A 22,194-nucleotide genomic window follows, 5' to 3' on the forward strand; every position below is an offset into this window, starting at 1 on the left:
CTTTACTGTTGCACAATTTGAAGGGTTTGGCCTGTACAGCAACAGTTGTGAACCTTTCCAGACTACTATATTAGTATAACTGTTTCACAGTTGCATTACTCTGTTTATATGGATGTCAGTGTCTGAACAGCTATATGACATGGCATATAAAACTGTAATAGTACACAAATAAAGGTTTTCCATTTCTGCAAACCTGTGTGTGGTGTTTTATCATATGATCTCTCTGTGGGTATATGTTGCAGCCAACAGTTGTCATTTGTATGGGTGGCTCATACAGTGTTCAGTTGTTAAGGTGTTAACTGTAGGCATAGTGGCTGCTCCATATTGTATGCACCTCCTACATATGTATCTTACTGTACATATCTCTGCGTGTGTATGTGTAGTCACATGTATATCTTTTTATTTCTATTTATATATATATATATATATATATATATATATATATATATATATACATATATATATATATATATATATATATACATCAACAACAAAGAAGTGGGATGCAAGTCTAACCAATGGCTTCAACAGAGATACGATTTATTCGACAAAGAACAGAGAATAAAACGTGTATGTATGTATGTATGTATATGTGTATATATATATATATATATATATATATATATATATATATATATATATATATATATATATATGCATATCTGTAGCTGCATATATGTGTCTATGTATATGTATCCTGCGGATGTTGATAGCTTCCACATTTTAAATTTCCTATGGGAGCCAGACTGTACTGCATGATATGTTACCAATACCAGCCTGACATCATACAGGTGGGATGTAGTACTGTTAACCTCTTGTGCCCATGTCGTGTCAGGTCCTGGTTATGGGATCTGCAACACTTGGTAGTGTATTGCAGGGCAAACATGTTTGGCTGTGGGGGGGTATACCTATTAGTACAAGACGTATATTGTTTGGGTCCTCTCAACCCCATTAACGGTGCATGTGGACATACATATTTTAGTTAATCTCCCATTGTTATCTACACATGTATGTCCATATATACCTATGTAGATATATATATATATATATATATATATATATATATATATATATATATATATATATATATATATATCTGCTTACACACACACACATATATATATATATATATATATATATATATATATATATATATAAACTATGTCCGTATATGCCTACATAGATATATATCTGCTTACATATATGCAACTTGCTGTGTATATGTAGTCATATAGGTGTAGACATATATATGTGTTGATGTAGGCATTTGCATGTATATATGTTCATATATATTTCTATATATGTATATATATATATATATATATATATATATATATATATATATATATATATATATTTATATATATATCTACATATATAGATATGTTGTATCTGTTTAGATGTTAATATATTTACACCCACACATACATCTAAATGTGAGAATACATTCTCTGCCCTGCTTAATGACTGGGCTGGATGATATATTTTTGACAAAATTAGGGTTGTGTATATCTGGCATAACTTAGTGGTAAATCATTTTGTCTATGTTGTGCAGAGTCCTGGGATTGAGCCTTGCAGAGGCTGTTTATTGTGTTGCTGGGCAGAACACGGGCCGTTGGATACAGAGTGATTAAGGCACTTTAAAGCAGTTGTAAGCGGGGTTTGCATGGAGGTAAGCACTGCTAGCTTCTGGTTACAGTTTCTTATACTCTGTTAGATTCTGAATTGCTTAACCTGTGTAGGCATTGCTTACCCTCACACAAACAGGCTTAAACCTGCTTACTGCTGCTTAAAAGTGCTTATTCCCCACGCTAATTTCTTTAAAAGAAAAGAAAAAGGGGTTGATAGGAAAGTGGTGAAAAAAGGGACACAAAGAGGGAAAGACAGTAGGGAAAATAGCCAGGGATGTGCAGGAAGGGAATAGGGAAGGTTCATAGCTGCTCATTTCTTCTACAGCAACAGCTGTGCATATACACTGAATTTGGAGGTAGATTTAAAAATTTAAACCCCTGGGAGAGGGGTGAGGACAACAATAATAAGTTGTGATGCCAATTAGACTGAATTACATGTGTCCAGTGGACACGTGCGAAATGGACAGCTATGTATGGAACGAGATCTTTTTTTGTGGGAACAGATTGCCATTTTTTTTTCAGGTGAGAGTGGGATGTTGGGGAGGGGTAGTAGGTATATTTGGGGAGGTAGGCTGGGTAGGTTAACAGACAAGATAAACAAGACGCATACAGGGACAGTACATGACACATGTGGGGGGTAAACACCTTGATGGGGAGGAGTGTTGGGATATCGGAAGCCCACAAGCCCCCTAGTGGTAACAGTGGGACTGAGGTCCCCACCCATGGGCAGTCACCACTGCACCTTCACAACCCCAAAGGAGGTTGTGCTGTGGGCTGTATCACAGAGCCAGGCTGGCTCTCTAATTGCAACATGCAGCCCTCGAGCTGGCATAGAAGATCACCAACCTGCTGATCGATCTCTCTACGCACCACGACCCCAACCTGGCGATTGGTGACAGGTGCCTGTCCACACCCACTCCTGAGGCGGCGATCCCCATCCCCTGAGGTGGTTCCACTCGAAGGTGGTGCAGGACCAATGGACAGGGAGGTCTGGGTTGGGCCCCAGAAATGCTAGTGTCCGGTGCCATGGCCAGCTGAGGTGGGACAGGTGGGTCTGCTGGGACCGGCTTTCCCAAACATGCTATAGTGTTTAGATTTCATCATCATATGTGGCTTAGTAATAGTCAACACATTTCAAAATGCACATATATTCTCATTAACCCAGACACCAGATACGGAACAGTTGCATAGCAAACAGAACACATGCATATATGGGACCACAGTGGTAATAAAAACAGCATGCAGGTACATTGATGGCACCATGCCACCAATGTTGGAATAATTCAATATAGCACATGCATGGGAACCATTCAAATATTTATTAAACAATTGGACATTATCAGAGTCATTACTTACCATTTGGGGTGTGTATGTTGATTATTGTTGGAGATATGGTGGGGGGGGGAGAAAGATGTCAATTAACAACTAGTATATTCCTGTAGTCCACATTACTTTCCTAGTCAGTGCTGTTATCTGTACCTTACAAGTCTTACTACACTACTTTATAGCCTTAGTTTGGACAGTGATATGGCTGTTGTTATTACACATGAAACGATTTTACCTGCAGTATACACCTCTTACCTGGTATACCTGTGGAGGGAAAGTTTGTTAACACTAACTAACTGTTTCTACACATACTCCCAGATTCCGGGTTGATGTTTTGCACATAGCTATCCAACTCTTTCTGCACAGACTCTGGCCATGTGTTGACCACATCCTGGTGTGCCGGGACATGTCTAGAATATTGCCCTCTTCCACCTTTAGTGACCTGACACACACATATACATGCTTTCCTACACAGTTATATTATGTAGCACAGAGTGGGTGACAGTGGCCAGTGATATGTTATTATTCAGAGAAACTGCAACACTCACAATTCCATACAATACCAGAGTGAACAGTACCAGTACGGTTATAATGGTCTGTATTTCTCAGCACAGTGTTCGTATCCAATGTACCTGTGGGAGCAATGTTTGTTAGCACTACCTGAGAGTTGCCACACAGTTCCAGATTACACATTAGTATTACACACATACATCTCACTCTGTAACTGTACATGCTCTGGCCACAGTTTGACAACATGGGAGTGTAGATAGGACATACTTGAAATATTATTCTCCTAACAGTTTCTGAGGTTGCTACAGTGACAGGTGTGTTCTCATGATGTTTGACAATCACTTGTATTCCCTGTTTGCTGGCTAAACATCTGGGATCATCCCACATACTTACCAGGGGGACAGAGGGACAGGGAGCAGATATGGGCACATATACTGGATATTCTAGCCTCATCTGTACAGTTGTGGGGTATGCATCTGTATGCAGCCTAATTCCACTCACAGGAGTCAGACCATGGCTGTGTCTGCTACAACTTAAACACTATCCATCAAAGTTGTGTCTGCTACATAGATATTGCTGCATATCTCTCATCTGCTTTCTGTCTTATTAATCTCCTGTGCTTTTGCATTCTGACCTTGTAATACAACACTCATATATAGATTTCCTAGACAGTTATATGTTGTAGGACAGTGTCGGTGACAGTGACGTGTAATACCTCAATATTCACAGCAACTGCATATCATTCTTGCATTTCCGGGCACAGTGTTGATATCTGACAGACCTGTGGGAGGAATGTTTATTAGCACTACCTGAATGTTCCCACACTCAGTACCAGATTCCACATTACTATTATGCACATACATCTTACTCTGTTACTGTGCACACTCTGACCACAGCTTGACAAGTTGGGGTGTAAATGGGACATACGTGGCTTCTTAGTCACATAAGGTATTGGGGAGTTGCTAGTGTGCCAGCTCTGTTCTCATAGCTGTGTGTCAATCAGTTGTATTTCCTGCTTGCTGCCTATACATCTGAGATCATCCCACTGATTTTCCAGGGGGACAGTTGATAGGCAACAGATATGGGCCACTTTCATAGACATTCTGGATATATCTGTACAATTGTGGGGTATGATTCTGTATGCAGACTACCACCACTGGCATGATCTGAACCGTGGCTGTGTGTGCTAACAAAACAGTTCACATCTCAGTTGTATGTGCTATTTGTTTTTTGTTGTCTGCATTTTCCCTTTTAACTGTCTATGTGTCTCTCTGTTGTACTAAATGGCCTCTGGGGATTACACCTGTCATATACAGGCATTCCTACACATTCAATTTATAGTGCACGGTGTGGGTAACAGTGCTTAATACAACAGTACTATTACATGATTGCATACCTATATTACCGTATGATACCAGGATATAAACATGCAGCCCAGCAGTTGGATATGTTTTGTCAGGCTATTATACTTTTATTGATTTACAAACAATATGAGACTGTTATTGTCATATTTCCTAGTGTATTCATTACTTGCCTTGAACAATACAGGTTTTATACAAGCAATTAATTTAGTACTACTTTTATTTTTATTTCCTATGACAGTAAATGCATGAGTATTACTGACCTCGCCAGGCAACTGATGTGGGCCTCCTGGTTCGCAGCCCACTCCTTTGCAGCTGTGGGGGACATGAGGATTATTTAGCCATACCTATCCATGACATACCTGAGCTGGCAATTATTACACACATACTGGGGTGATACTTACACACGGCTGGAACATCCTCTGCCACTCTAACCTCTTGGAGCCACTCCTCCAAGAGGTCCCCCTACGCTGCTTCTGGTGAGCATAGTGATGCCTGATCTGCTCACCAGTTTGGGGTATGCCAGTGGCACTGGTGAGGTCGTGGCCAAGATGGTCCCAGGCCTCCGCCTTATATTGGGAGCCCTGGTACTGACCCTGCAGCAGTCTCTGATCATGGTCTTTGACAAGGAGTCCTGCCATGACCTTGGACTCCTGGATGCACCAGCGCTGCACACAAAAGCTCAAATCTTCTCCCCTTACTGCCATAGTGCCTGCAAGGGGAAGCTACAACCAGTTATGAGATGTATTCCTGCATCTTGGGTTTAAGTAGGGCTGTTTTCCCATACGTTTCCATGTTTGGCTGGTTTTGAAAAGGCTAAGCTATGAGCAAACCTGCTTAACTAAGGTTGGCATTGTTTAAAGGGTTATAACACTGGGCACATTGAGTTAGCTGGTCTACACATTGCTTACATTAGACTTTGCATTTTTTTTTCTTTTTGGCATTGATTTCTTATTCATTACATCTTATATATCTGCCTGGTATCCATCATTAATGTGTATGTGCACTCTATGGGGTCCTTGTGTTTTATTGGGGACTTCAACACTCTGTTACAATTACACCTCACTTCTGGGCTTACTGTTGTACTCCAGTTCACATATTTGTGTTATCTAGTGGGTTATGGAACATATGACTGTATACTGATTCCTTTCACAGCTTCAGTTTGGTTTTACTATGGTGAGGACTTATTTGCTGATATCTCATTCTTCTGTACTTCTGTGATGGCTTGGTGGTTAACTACTGTGATCATGGTGTATAGGGTCTTTGGTTTGAGACCTGCATGGCCATTTATTTTGTTGATGGGCAGAACAAGGGCCATTGGATAAAGAGTGATTAAGGCACTTTTGATCAGTTGTAAACGGGTTTGCATGACGGTAAGCACTGCTAACCTGCTTTTACATCCGCTTACAGAGAGTTAGCATTAGAATTGCTTAACCAGTGTAGGCATTGCTTACTGCCACCCAAACAGGCTTAAACCCACTTACTAGTGCTTAAATATGCTTACTACTGCTTATTTGAGATTAAAACTTACTTACTAGTGCCTTATTCATTATGACACTGACATGCATTTACTGCAGTACTACAGTTCATGAAAATGTTATTTAGTGGGTTATGAAACATAAATATTACTCATAACATGTTTTGCCATGGAAAATGGAATGTGCTGCAGTGGGACTTGAACTGGGAATGCCTGCTCACTACACTATTGCTATGCTTTTTCATTTGTATATATCTTCCTTGTTATCCTCTTCAGCCATTTAAGGTACATTAACCGTAGCTAAGCGATGGGCACACCCGCGCACCTACGGTTAGCTTTAATCTGATTTAAAAAAAAAATAAAGGGTTTCTTCATTTTATGTATGTATACTGTTGCTGTTGTACACAAGGGGGACTGTTGGTGGGGATATGCAGTCAGCCATGAGCGGTCTCGCTCATTTCATACCCCTTTCTGCTGTTCTTCATTGCAGGGGGGTGTGTATATTCTGAGAGCTCTGCTCTCAGACATGCCCCCTGCACTCTTACATGCTCCGTGTAAGCCTAGGAGCTCAGGCAGCATGCCTCATTTCTATGCATGGCTCGCTGCCGTCCTGCTCCTAAACGTCTGCCTCTGTGCAGGACTAAGCTAGTCCTGCACGGAGGAATAGTAAATCCGGGGGAATGTCTTCACCTTCAATGTTTTCAGGCAGACCAAAGATCCTTATGTTGTTTCTCCTTTCCCTGTTTTCTAAGTCATCTATTTTGTTAAGCAGCCATGTATTCTGTTTAAGCAGAAATTCTTTTTGGAATTCTTCTTCTTTGAGTCTCCCTTCAATGTCATTTAAAGAAGTCTCTATATTTGTTATTTTTGTATGGTGTTGCTGTAATAGTTTCTTAAGAGTATCTGCCTGTTTTTGAGAATTTAATTTGAGGTTTTCTAATTGATTTTTAAAGCCATCCATCTTCAAAGATAGTTCCTGTGAGGTAGATATCATCAATTGCAGTTCTTTTTTCAAAGCAGCATCTGGATGAGAATTCCGTGAGTTGTTCATATTCAGTGACTCAATATATTTCCAAATTACTTGACAGAAAAATGTTTGTATATCTCCACCAAAATTGATATTTATGTAGTTCAGTAGTTTATCTATAGATTTCTGACATTTTAGACTTCAATATAATAACATTTCCCTATATTATTATACTAGTTTGTGGAGCTCTCAAAATTCACTGCTCTCAGTCGGCCATCTAGGCTCTGCCCTCCCCAAAGGGATTTTTTTGAGATCAATTTACTCTTTTCATGTCAATGCAGGAATCAGTGGGGCAGGAAGAACAGTCAGTCAGAGATGAGAAGAAGTTACATAAGAAAGGAATCCTTTTACCCGTGCAGCCTAAGCAGACAATGGAGGAGTATTTTTTTTTTTGAAAATGTTATGTGAACTGTCATGGAAATGCACGAATAGCAGGAAATACATATCTTAATTCCTCTAGCTAGAATGACGGGACTGGAATACTAAACAAACAGTAGAATCAACAGTCAGTCTCAAATGATAGTCAGGGGGACGGCTGAAGAGAGAGCAAAAGAGAACTTGATACTAATTAACCTCACAGCTTAGTTTTGTGCAATACTGCACAATCTGCCTTACTAGAAGTTATGAACTTTGCAATTATATAAGTACTAGAATGTGCTTCTTTAGTTAATGACATTTTGTAGAAAAGTACCTTTGAAAGTATTTTTTGCCAGTCCACTAATGTTACTGCAGAAAAAAATAAAATTAATAGTTGTGCTATTTCTATTGACTTCCTTACACGTGCTCAAGGTGAAGTTTCTCAAGCAACAGTAGCCCACAGAAAAAAAAAGATGAACAACATAACACCAAACCTTGGTATATATATATATATATATATATATATATATATATATATATAAGTTCAGAATGTTTTAGGTTTCGGGCATTTTTTTTCACTCTTTTGGAACATTGACTTTCAGGGAGTCAGCAAGTCATAGTAGACTCACTTCTTCTGGTTCACTAAATTCAGTGTAAATTATGTTGAATATGATGTGGATGAAAATGGGCAAGTTTGTAAATAAATAAATATATATATATATATATATATATATATATATATATATATATATATATATATATATATATATATAGCTGTGTGTGTATGTATGTGTATATATTTGTTTGTTGATTTACTAGGTGTAGCTACTTATCTGCCCTTTATCTCAATACCAAGATTAAATTCTTGCCACCACAGAAAAGTGACTCTATTAAAATGTTTAACTATGTCTTATTAAGAAAATGAAAATAAGGCCAAGAACTAGAAAACTAACATCTAATTTAATCTTAGAAAAAGGAGGAGTATGTCTTGTGAGCCCTCAGCTGAAAAGTCTTTATACTTTTCTTTGAAGCAGATAAAGGAGGAACATGAGTCATTTTTACAGAAGGAAAATATTATGAAATATGTTTATTCATTTTGAAGAAACCATAAAAATATTAAATACTAAATATTTGTCCCTTATCTAAATATCATTTGAGTTACTCCATTTACTTTGCAAGGGTAACCAGGCATTTTGACTACACAGGAAGTGAAAACAATGTATGTGCTGAACATCCTCAATAGCCAATCTCTTATACTGTTCATAAGATGAAGAAAAAAAAATTAAATAGACCCCCCCAAGATATCCGTTATACTGAAATTCAGAGTAAATACTCATTAATCCTCAATAGCCAGTCTCTTATACAGTTCATAAGATGAAGAAAAAAAAATGTAAATAGAGCTCCCAGGATATCCATTATACTGAAATTCAGAGTTAATACATAACATGTAAGAATCTTCTTTGGTCTATTAAAAATATGCTGGACTTTGTACCCTTTATCCATAAAACTACTGGATACTTATTGGTAACTTTAAAAGAAAGGACTTATATTTTGCTCTCTTTCATTTTAACACAGAATAGTGTTAAAATGTGATCAAACACTTTGCTTATAATTGTTCAGCACAGTGATGGAGCAAAATTTGATCTTACTTTTGCCACTGTACAACTGGGCTCATTTGAGAATAAATTTACGTGTAACAGAACCTTCTTTAATGAAAATGTAATTCTTTAAAATGGATTTATTCACGATTGTATACTGACTTCTGAAGAAAATAAAAGTTTGTATAAGTCTTTACTGATTTAAAAAGAAATATACATGGTTTGGAGTGCTCATAAACCTTAAGTAGGAAATAATTCAACCACTTAAATGCTCAATATATTAGAGAGATTGGAAGTAAAGTTGGTACTAAGTTGTTTTTGTAGCACACTTTAGTAAGCATTTTTACATGGCACAGGTCAGCATATCCCACCCCTCTCTTACACACTCTATCTTATGATGAGGTCAACAGAACATTTGCGATTACCACATTACCAATCAGGTCACAAACAAGCTGTTAATAATGCTACAATCAAACTTAGGAATTAGACAACAGAACAAGTGGAGTAGAATAAGAATAAACCTACAGAGAAAGTGATGACAATGGTAATTTGAGAAATTTAAGTGAGGTACAGGAATGACAATCAAGGGCATGTTAAGACATAATCCTTTGGAATGGTTCATTTTATTTTGGACATTGAAATTTTTTTACGGAGCTGGAAATGTAATTAATTCAAAAAAAAAAAAAAAAAAACAATGTTGCTATGTATCAAAGAGCTAGCCCTTTTACTATGAGACCTCTGGGGCTATATACTGTACATTACTGACTGCAAGAGCTTAGTTCCTGAATAATATATATATATATATATATATATATATATATATATATATATATAGGTTAAACTAAAAGGAAAGTTAAAATTAGAGTAATAAAAGCAAGTTGTATATATTAAAATATATAACATAAAGAGGAAAATAGCTTAGTATTGCTGGGACACACACATGATAGTAAAGCAAACCAGATCGTTTTAAGTATTTACCTATACCTGTACTTAGAGCGGTGGGGATTTACAAACTCCCATTTTAGCCAAGAAAGCTAAATTAACTCTGAAATATCATCCTCTGTTGCATGAGGAGTTAAACATAGACATACATTTAGTGACTATTATAAATATAATATCAGTTGTATAAGAACAAGTTATATTTCTGCAGTTGTTCAGTGTGCTTAGGGATTGCCAGGCTTTGTCATACAAGAAATATATATTTTTTTTATTTAACATTTGTTTACTGGGAAAGTCTGACTTGGAACAAAGCCAATTTTCAGCAATGGCCTGGGGAGAAATGCTCTAGATGTATGTCCATAGGTTCATAGGTTGGTACTAGGCTATCAGCCCTAGGGCCTATACAAGCCTAGCCATAACAATTCTCTGGCTATTTCTTCCCACACTATTTACTTCCCTGGATCCCTGTCTAGCAGGGCTAGGGCGACTGACGTGATCCCCAGGTTGAATTTCCTTTCTCCCATCCATTCGTCAAGGTTCCTTTTGAAGCGGGCCAAAGAGGCACTCTGCTTGACATGTATGGGGAATCTATTCCAGTGTCTGGGTTGTCTCTGGGTCAGGAACCTAGCCATCCAGCATGTTTTGTTTATTGTGATGATAAGGTTTAGATCCCTGGAGCATGTGGCTCTGAGGGAATGGGATTTCTTTAAGTGTAGCATGTCCAACAGCTCTGGGTTTGACATGGCCTTGTATCTTAAATAGAGATCGCCTCTGAGTAGATGATATGCAACAGAGTATAGCTGGAGTTTTTTAAGGCTGTTAGCGTAGGGCATCTGCTTTAGGCCTATGATTCTTTTAGTGAGGTATTTCTGTGGCCTTTCCAGTTGTTGCAGATGTCTTGAGAGGTACATACCAAATGGGGCATTGTGTTCTATAATGGGTCTAATGAGGGATGAGTACAGTGGGACAATGACCTCCTTTTTTCTGGATGAAAAGCCCTTAGTGATGAGGTGTGCCACATAGAAGGATTTCCTGACTGTTGTGGCAATGTGGTTATCGAAGGTGAGACCACTGTCCACCTGTGTCCCTAAGTCTCTTATCACACTTTCGGTGTTTACTGTACTGCCACCTATATGGTAATTCATGGATACATGTTTTTTCCCAAAGGGAATAAAGTACAGTTTTGTACCTACCATAAATGTAGATGTCCGAGAGGAATGCATCTGCAGTCTTTACAAATGGGTTGTCCTGTCATCAGGCAGCCCTTCAGTCGGCCGGATTCCAAAGTCTGGGTCTGGCTTCGGCTGGTGTCGCACTTCACCTGACGTCATTGCGGCAGTTATTCGGGTATAAAGGCATCAGCCGACGCCATTTTCCTCAGTGTTTCTTGCCCCAGATGCCAGGTGCCCTCTTGGATGGCTAAATTTGGATAAATGCCAAAGTTTCCAAATAGTAGAGAGCAAACACATAAAACAAGCATGTATGTACATATATACAAACAAATACACCATAATAGATCCCCCCCAAGCTAGCTGAAGATTGGCAAATACCCTAGGAGTACCTCAGAGGGGAAGGAGGGTGGGTAATCCTGACTGCAGATGCATTCCTCTCGGACATCTACATTTATGGTAGGTACAAAACTGTACTTTGTCCTTCAAGGATGCATCTGCAGTCTTTACAAATGGGTAGAATACCATAGCTAAACTAGGGGAGGAGGAAGTGAGAAGAGATTATGGTGTAGTTAGGATCCCTTGCAAAACAGCAGTGGCAAAACCAGCACGGGATCTAGAGTATAGAGGTAAGTTATAATGCTTGGCAAATGTATGCACGGAGGTCCAAGTAGCAGCCTCTATAATGTCCTTGGTAGCCACTCCTCGTAAGAAAGCTGTGGTAGTGGCTGTAGCCCTTGTGGAGTGAGGCCTGATGTTCTCTGGAGTTTTCTTTCCATGGTAGAAGTAACAAAATCTAATGTAGTTTCCTATCCATTTGGAGATTGTCTGTTTAGAAATTGGTTTTCCTTCCTTTCCTGTTGCATATGCTACCAGAAGCTGGTCAGTTTTTCTATTGTTTTTTGTCCTGTCCAGGTAGTAGCGTAATTGTCTGTGCACATCCAAGGTATGTAAGAGCCTTTCTCCCCTGTTCTGTGGGTTGGGGAAGAATGTAGGAAGGTGGATAGCCTGATTTAAAGAGACTCTGGATACCACCTTAGGCATAAATGTAGGATTTGTTCTCATGGACACTCTATCTTGATGGAAGATCAGGAAGGGTTGCACTGCCATTAATACCTGTAGTTCAGAGACCCTTCTTGCTGAAGTTATTGCCAGCAGGAAAGCAGTCTTCCAGGATAAGTATTGTAATTCTGCTGTTGCTGCTGGTTCGAAAGGAGGAAGAGTCAGTTTTTCTAGCACAAAGTTCAAGTCCCATGCTGGCAATGGAGGATTCCTGGGAGGTTTTACATTTTTAATTCCTCTCAGAAACTGTCTGAGCAGAGGATGCGAGAAGACAGGAGGATCCAAGCTGTATTCTGCTGAAATAGCTGATGCATGTATCTTGATGGAAGAGTAGGACAGGCCTGTATGGAAGAGCTCCGCCAAGTACTCCAGGATGTTGGCTATGTTCACCAGTGTCACATCTTGCCCCTTTGCAGTACTCCAGATGAAATATCTTTTCCATTTTGCTGCATAATTCTTTCTTGTTGAAGGTCTACGAGCCTCCAGGATTATGTCTTTAACCCTTTGGGATAAATTTGGGTTAATTGCTGTTATGTAATGTTCCAGGCAGTTAGCTGCAGAGTTTTTAGGTTTGGATGCAGGATGTTGTAGTTGTTCTGTGTTAGCAGTAATGGGATCAGGGGCAGTGTCCATATTTGTTCCCGGGACATGCTCCTCAGCAGTGGATACCAATGTTGTCTTGGCCAGTCTGGGGCTATCAGAATGATCCTCGGACGTTCCTCTTTGATCTTCAGAAGCACCTTGTGCATCAAAGGAAGTGGTGGGAATGCGTATGCTGTCAGGCTTTTCCAACTGAAAGATAGGGAGTCCACCTTCCAAGCAAGTGGGTGGTAAGTCCTTGTGCAGAATTTCTCCAACTGGTGAGTGAATGGGGATGCAAACAAGTCTATTTGTGGTAATCCCCATTCTCTTGTGATGGTTTTGAAGATGTCCGGATGCAGCATCCATTCGTGGGCATCTGTTGTAGTTCTGCTTAATATGTCTGCTAGAATGTTTTCCTTCCCTAGTACATAAATTGCCTGTAACTGAATGTTGTAGTTCAGAGCCACATCCCATAAGTCCAGTGCCAGCCGGCATAGAGGGTATGAGTGTGTGCCTCCCTGTTTGTTGATGTACCACATAACTGCGGTGTTGTCTGTCCTTATCATCATCTGGCCTTCTTGGAGAAAAGGTCTGAATGCCTGGATTGCCAATTTTACTGCCATCATTTCTTTTAGATTTATGTGCAGATGCAGCTGGTCTTGAGTCCATAGGCCTTGAATGCACTTGCCCATCATGTGTGCCCCCCAACCGAGGTCTGAGGCATCTGTCGTGATGGTTTGTCTTGGTTGACTTTTGCAGAAGGGCAATCCTGTGTTTGATTGGCAGGCCTGAGCCCACCATAGGAACTTTTGCTTCAGGCATGGGATCATTGGAATTTTGGTTTCTAGGCTGTGCTTGTGCTGGGACCACAAATTCTTTAGGTACCACTGTAGCTTTCTCATATGCAGCCTGGCATGAGGGACCAGTATTATGCAGGATGCCATGAAGCCTAGAGCTTGTAGCACTTTTCTTGCAGTTAGATGGTTCTGCTTTGTTAATGCTAAGAAGTAGAGAGGAAGTTGCTCTTTCTTTTCTGTAGTTAGAAATGCCATTTGTTTTGATGTGTCCAGTTCTGCACCCAGAAAGGTTATTCTTTGGGATGGAATCAGCCTTGACTTTTTTGTATTGACTGTATATCCCAGGGCTTGCAGCAGGTAGATGACTCTTTGTAAGTCTTCTGTTAGTTTGTTTTTGTTGTCCGCTTGTATCAGGCAGTCGTCCAGGTAGGGATAGATTTGAATACCCTGAAGTCTGCAATGAGCGATTACTGATGCCAGGCATTTCGTGAACACTCTGGGCGCAGTAGATAAGCCAAAGGGCAATGCTGAGAATTGATAATGCTCTGATCCTGCAAGAAATCTGAGGTATCTTCTGCAAATTGGTCTTATGGGGACGTGCAGGTATGCCTCCTTGAGATCTAGAGTTACCAGCCAAGACTCCTTGCCCAGCATGGGAAGAAGCTGCTGTAGGGTCAGCATTTTGAATTTTGGAACAATGAGGAATGTGTTTAAAGCGGACAGGTCTAGAATAGGCCTCCATTTGTTTTCTTTTCTTGGTACCAGGAAGAGTCTGGAGTAAAATCCCTTCCCTTGCTCCATAGATGGTACCTTTTCCACAGCTCTCATTCTTAATAATTGAGATATTTGTTTTAGAGCTTCTGTCCTTTGAGTAGGTGGTAGGTTCGGCATTCCTCTCTTTCCTGGTAGAGTATGGAAATGGAATCTGTAACCTTGGTCTATAGTTTGCAAAATCCATTTTTCTCTTGTAATGCAGTGCCAGTTTCTTGAAAATAAGGTTAGCTTTCCACCTAAAGGTGCTTCTAGTTGTTCCCTCGTAGGCGGTGCCACCGCCAAGTCACTGTAATTGAGTTGTTGTAGTGGTGGTGGCTGTATCCGTGCCTCGTTGGTTGTTACCCTGCCACTGGCGACCCCTGTAGGCACCCCTGGATTGGTTTCTGCCTCTAGAGCGCCTATTCCTGCCTCTTTGTGCCTTAGAGGAGTCTGGAAAGGACCAATACTTGGAGGGCCAGTTCCTGCTAAACCTTGGAGGTTGAACTTGCAAGAAATCTTTCACTGTTTGCACAGATTTTGCTTTCTCTTCCATCTTTTTTTTAGTACCTGCTGTGCAGGGGAACCAAATAAATTGACCTTGTCCATAGGTGCATCCAAAAGCTTAGATTTGACATGGTCTGGTAATGCCTGTTCTTTCAACCATGCATGCCTCCTGATAACTGTGCCAGTCATGGCTGATCTAAAGGAAGCCTCCAGTGCATCATAGCCACATTTTAAAGAATGGTTACTAACCTGCTGTATGTTATGTACCATTTCTTGAACATACTTTTTATCTAAAGATTCTTCAGAGGACAGCTTTTTAGTCAACTGGTCAAGCATAAACTCTTGATATTGAATCATATGAAATTGGCAGTTCAAAGCTCTAGCTGACAAAGTAGCAGAGGTGTAAATTACCCCATCTCTCTAAGGACCTGGATTCCCTTTCAGAGGGGAGGGGGTTTTTAGAAGAAGTAGCTGCTACAGCTTTTGGACCCTGGGAGATAGTCTCTGGATCTGCAAAAGGAGCCTTATATAAGTGGTGATGAGTGTCCGGGACCCTGTAGTACCTATCGGGCTTAGCAGGAGCCGGAGGTAAAGTATCAGGAGCAGTGCAAGCATCATTAAATGCATCATTAACAACAGAAAGAACTGGAGGTATAGCTAAAGGCCTATGCTGTGGCAAATGTAGAAAGGTCCTAAGCCTTTTTCTAGAGTCTGAAAAATCTTGGCCCTGCCACTGAAATTGTTCCCTCATAGCATGCAAAGTTTCCCCAAAGGAAAATTCCTCAGGAGGAGAGGCTGAAGGGATGGACTCCTCAGCATCAGAGTCTACGTAAGGAGAATAAGAAGCCTCAGGAGGGTCTGTATGTTCTGAGTCATCAGAGGAAACATCTGTGGATACTGGCTCAGGGGGCTCTGCTCTAGGCCTCTTTTCTGGAGGAGGGAGAGAGGCCCTGTCTGGATGAGGCTGGGCTCCACGAATTAAAGAGATGAGATCCTCAGCCAAAGAAAGCATATGGGAGCTGGTGCTGGGCCTGTGAGAGGGGGGCTTGGCAGGCACAGGTTTTGATGCTTTGGCTGCTTTAGCCCTGGCAAAGGCCTTAATAGACATAGCTGGAGGAGGCCTAGCAGCTCCACGTGCAGGGGTAGAAATATCCAGGGGAATGGTGTCTGATAAATCCTGTGAAACCGCAACCGAAGGTTGGATTTCAGAAGCCGTTTCTACCAGGTTAGAAGAGGCCTCGGTAGAAGGCAAGTTATCGGCTGAAGAAAGAACCGCTTGCTCGGCTTTGGCCGAAACCGAGACACTCCTGGTTTGCTTAACCACGGTTTCAGCCGAAACCGCGGACCGCGAGTGTCGGTCCTTTTCTTTGCGTTTTTTGGTTATTTGCATAGTCGGAGGATCCGACGGCATAATGTAGGCAAAATCGGAGCCGAAAATCTGTTCAGCAAAGTCCGATTGACGTCTAAGCGTCCGCCGGTTAAAAGAAGCACAGGCTAGACAAGCTGCTACGTCGTGGTCTGGGCCTAAACAATTTATGCAATAGGAGTGGAAATCTTTATGAGGTATTTGTTTCCCACAAGATAAACAGTTATTAACTTTCTCTGACATCGGCTGAGGCAAGAAAGAGTCCCCAACGGGGTACTTAGCTTTATAGAAGTCTTCGAAGTAGTATTCGGTAGTAGTAATCTCTGGATCTGACCGACCGGCACTTGCGAACAGCTTCTGCTTTGGGCGCCACGCGGCAAGAAAGACTGAGGAAAATGGCGTCGGCTGATGCCTTTATACCTGAATAACTGCCGCAATGACGTCGGGTGAAGTGCGACACCAGCCGAAGCCAGACCCAGACTTTGGAATCCGGCCGACCGAAGGGCTGCCTGATGACAGGACAACCCATTTGTAAAGACTGCAGATGCATCCTTGAAGGACATCTATACTTTTCTTGGCATTGAGCTTGAGCACATGGCTCTGGCACCAAGCATCTGTTTCTGTAAGGCTCTTTTGTAGAGTATCCACATCATTTGGGGATTCAATAATGGCTCCCAGTTTGCAGTCATCTGCGAACTTTGTTAGCCAGAGTCCCTTAGTGCTGGCCTGTACTTCAGAGAAGTAGATGCCAAACAAGAGCGGTCCCAGGACTGAACCCTGAGGTACTCCACTTGTCACTTGTCTGGAGCTGGATTTGGAGTCGGCTACTTTTACAGTGTGGGTTCTATCAGTAAGCCAGTTAGCAACCCATTGGGTGACGTAAGGATTAATGCCCTGCTTAGTAAGTTTATCTATGATTCCAGAGTGGGGGATGGTGTCAAAGGCCTTGGCAAGGTCTAGATAGGCTGTGTGGACCACCTTACCCTTGTCCATGGCTCTGGAGACTGATTTGAAGAAGTCAATCAGGTTCAGGAGACAGGATTGGCCCTTCACGAACCCAAACTGGGTGGGGTCCAGTGTTTGAAGGCTGCCAATGTCTTTGTTTATAAGTTCCATGATAATACGCTCAATAGCCTTGCAGATAAGGCTTGTCAGACTGATGGGACAGTAGTTTCCGGGATCCAAGGTGGATCCCCCCTTGTGGAGTGGGATAACTGTAGCTCTGCGCCACTCAGTGGGCATGAAACCTGAGGTGAGGCTATGATTAAACATGACACTTAGGTGAGGTGCCAGTTCATATTGTAATTATGTAGTACACAGCCCGGGATGTCATCTAGTCCCATGGATGCTGTATTCTTGGCTTTAGAGAGTGTGTTTTTTACCTGTGTGGCCGTTATTACCGGAATTTGGCAATCTTCTGGTATTGAGATGGGCCATTTAGGGGGTGAGAGGGGGGTGAAGTTGGCACTGAATCGATCTGCCAGGATATTGGCAATATCCTTGGGATCAGTATATTTAATGCCATTCTGTTTTAGCTCAGAGCTGATCTGAGCATTGCCATTTAGATTTGTGACATAGTTATATAATGCCTTGTGGTTGTCTTTGGAATCTTTTTGCAATTTTATTTTCGTAACTAGCTTTGGAGGATTTTATGAGGGATCTCAGTTTCTTACTGAGGCTGGTAAGGGAGTTTTTTGCATCCTGGGATTTTCCTCTTTTCTACAACAGTTTCTTCCTTTTGTTGTAAAGTTTGTTTATGGCAGGGGACCACCAGATTGGCTTCCTGTTTTTGGATGAGAGCATCTTGGTTCTATTTGGGATGGCACGATTCATGCATGAGTAAATGTGCTCATACAGTGCCTTAGTGTAGTATTCAGCAGTTGAACTTTCAGTTCCCGTCTGCATGGGTGTCATGAAGTTTGTCACTTTTGACTTGAGTCAGTAAATGTCTTTGTAAACATGAGAGGAAACCAGACCACCCGGAGGAAACCCGCACAAACACAGGGAGGACATGCAGACTCCACAGAGAAGGCACCCCAGCCTAGAATTGAACTGGAGAACCCCTTGCTATGAGGCAGCAATGATACCACTGCACCACTGCACCATCTCTGGTATGGTATTTAAGTAATTTTTTCTTATTATTATTATTATTGGATGCATATCTTATTTTGAATGTCATGCAATGTGAACAGGATTACTGTCCTTACTTTTGTTTATCTTTGGAAGTTGAGACACCTAGCCCTCTGGACTCAACAAAATAGTTATTTATTTAAACTCATAAGTGCCACTATTCATTCTGTGTTTGAACACATTTTGCAATATTTGTAATGCTTTTGCTTTACTGTTTCCTGATATGATATTTACAGAACTTGGTCAACTTTGGTGAAAGATCATCTGCTGCAAAAGAGCTCTGTTTGGGATACTAGTCATACTATTACTTTATCTTCATCATAACTTAGTTCAGTTTTAAAATACTAGTGGCAATTGGAGAAGGATGGTAGTTTCTGGTTGTAATGCATGCCTGGGCATTAAAGAGTTTGGTGTGTAGGAGAATTTATTGAATTCCAGCAGAAAGTCTTTTGTTTAGGAAGGTCCATTTGGTTTTAGTAGAGAACTAGAAATGGAGGTAGAATTTAAGGATCTGGGGTTTTCTGCCTGTGATAGAATTTGATTTTTTTCAGAAATGTTTAGAGTTGTTAAGCAATAATGTTGCTTATATAAGTAGCAAGTAGTTTTATTTTATTGATTGCTTTTTTGCTGAGTTTTTTAGAAACGTAACCATTTTTTTTTTGCTGTAAGATATGGGCTTTCCTAGAAATTTGTGCCACATTTTTTAGTTTGAAAATTATATACAGCTCTTGGTTTGCCAAGGTCCTTGTTGAAATTTTTATAAAGAATGTATTCTGATATTTTTATGATACCTAGTGATCCAGATAGCTATTGTGTTGGTTTCTTTGGCTAAGTAAATTGGACACCAGTCAGTAGCACTAAATGTTGAATACTGTTTTATTGTGACTGTCATCAGCTTTTCCTTGAAGGTACGAACAGTAGGTAGAGGTTTGCTGAAGTATAGCTTTGCAAGAAATGTGACAGGTGAATGGACATTAATGATGGTGTGCTATTATAAAGATTTGTATTTAGAATATTTATGATCAAGAGGTCTAAAAGAGAGTTAATACTGTATATGAAATTAGGCCTGGTAGGTTCCTTTATTACTTGCAGAAGCAGAAGTTGGTAAGATTTTTTTAAGATGCCATTTATGGAGTTCCAGGAGGTTAATATAGCAATAACCCACCCCTGGGTGTGGGTAATGCGGGATTTACCCACGGTTGGCGTGGTGGGTAAATCCCGCATTACCCACACCCAGAAGTGAGTTATTGCTATTATACTATGACATTATTTAAGAAAAGAAATAATTACTTTTCTTAAATAATGGCATTGTATAATGCCTCTTTGCTGCCCTTCTGCAGCTGTCTGGTATCCGCGGCAGTTCTGATGTACTGCGCATGCCTACGCAGTACAACAGAGCTGTGGCCAAAAGCAATGGAGAAAGCAAGATCTCCGTTGCTTTTTACTGTTTCACTATGTTAAATGGGTTTAACATAGCGAGACAGCTTTAAAATAAGCAACGGAGATGTCCGTTGCTTATTTTAAAGCTGTCTCGCTATGTTAAACCCATTTAACATAGCGAAACAGTAAAAATCAATGGAGATCTTGCTTTCTCCATTGCTTTTTTTTTTTAAACCTGTCTCGCTATATTAAATGGGTTTAACATAGCGAGACAGCTTTAAAATAAGCAACGGAGATCTCTGTTGCTTTTTTTAAACCTGTGTCGCTATGTTAAACTCTTTTAACATAGCGAGACAGTGTTTTAAAAACAGACTTATACTAATGGAAAAAGTCCGGGTGACCGGACCTTTTTCCATTAGTATAAGTCGATTTACAACGTGCACGCTGGCCAATCAGCGTGCATGTTTTGGAATATTAATGGGGAGGTCATGGTATAATAGTGGAATTTTAATAATTAGATTCTTATCTCTCAGTGTTTATTTGAATATGTCTTGTATTTGGACATAGCATCTATTTGGTCTAGAGGGGGAAGGAAGATTATGTGATTATGATTTTAGAGCAATTGTTGCAGTTTAGCTCATTAACTGTCTAACTAGAACTATGTTTATTAAAAACTGTAAAAGTATTAGGGGTTGGTATAGTGGTTAAGGTGTTTTCCTTATAGATGCAAAGTACAAGGTTTGACTCGCACCTCAGATATATTTGTGATGCATGGCTCAGCATAAAAAGACCCCTGTGGTCATTAGTGCAATACATACCTATGTGTCAAGTTTTAGCTTTCCAAGATCATGAATTAAAGTTAAATCATTGTGTTAGAAAAAGTGTTGCGATTTTGGGGTGTATTACTTTAGTATTGCCTCTGTGGTGGCTGGGAGAGCTAGGGGAATATAAAGAGCTATGTGCTGGCTACATATAGCCACTTCACATATGTTTTGCATTTATTAGATACCCCTTGATTCCTTGTGTTTTAGTGCAAGTGGTATCAGCAGCAGGGATGTCTGGCACTGAGGCAGCAGGTAGTCTGCAGGTACTCAGTGCTACTACAATACAATAAAATACAGAGCAAACAAAGAAATAATATATGGATTTTAGGATGCAATTTTCACCCTAGTTACAGGATGTGTGTTTTCCTTTGTTACTGAAATGATTATGTTGAAGTGGATCCAGGAGAAGAGGAAGCACATATATAATGTTTTAAATTTTCAGAAAGGTTACATAACTCTTGTATAACTGAGAAGAATATGACTAGTTTTTCTAAGAGTGTAATCTAAGAGAAAAGTATGTTTGAGCTTAATTGCAAGTAACCTTGAAAATGTTGGTGTTTTCTAATAGCAGAGACAGATAAGCTACAGTAATGATGGATTTCTGAATTTAACTTTTGGCAATATACTTTTGTTGTTTTCTCTTGGTTAACAGTGAAGTATAGTAGCAGAGTTTTGTTTTTCTTTAAGACAATTCTTTACTAGTACTTTGTATTTATGCATAGGTCTTAATTTAGATGATTGTGGTATGACTAGGGAGGGGTGAGTGCAGTTTAAAGCACTACAAATACATGATAAGAAAGTAGAAGAAGAAATTTATTGTAGTTAAATGGGTATATAGTCAGGTACGGTTTTCCTTTAAATCCTCTTATGGAAAGTATTCAAGTACACATGCCTGTACATTTATTGTGATGAAGTACTGTTTCATCGCTGCAACTGTATTATATTGTCTGGTGTGGAATCCCACTGTTAGGGAGAAAGACTGGAGTAGAATAATGCACTTCATGGTCCACATTCTTCTTTCTTCAAATCAGTATGATGTTGGACTTAATATACAACGGTATAGGGAGATTTGTGAGGGCAAAGGGGTGTGAAGGGTATAGGGTGTGAGGGAGGTAAAGGACTGTGAGGGGTATAGGGTGTGAGGGGTATTGGGTATTGGGGTGAAGGGGTGTGAGGGGTATAGAGTGTGAGGGGTAAAGGGTGTGAGGGGTACAGGCTGTGAAGGGTATAGACTGTGAGGGGTATAGGGAAACTTGCTTTCCTTCAAAATTGTTTTCCTTATTTTTGCTACAGGCATTTATATTGCTGTGCATTTGCCACACTATCAGTGGAGTCTTAAGGAAACAGAGCAGAAGATTATAATAATTCATACACTGCCAAAACTGAGGAATGACACATGAA

At 40.3% G+C, this 22,194-nt stretch overlaps 1 protein-coding gene across 4 annotated transcripts in view; it reads right to left on the reverse strand.

Annotated features, from left to right (window-relative positions):
* LOC122795346 (sulfotransferase 6B1-like) overlaps positions 1–22,194 on the reverse strand; it is a 537,147-nt gene that overhangs the window by 214,282 nt on the left and 300,671 nt on the right. The gene's annotated exons all lie outside the window — the stretch shown is intronic.

Source organism: Protopterus annectens, chromosome 1.part0, assembly GCF_019279795.1.
Source record: "Protopterus annectens isolate FY-2018-M chromosome 1.part0, PAN1.0, whole genome shotgun sequence".
Taxonomy (NCBI): Eukaryota; Metazoa; Chordata; order Ceratodontiformes; family Protopteridae; genus Protopterus; species Protopterus annectens.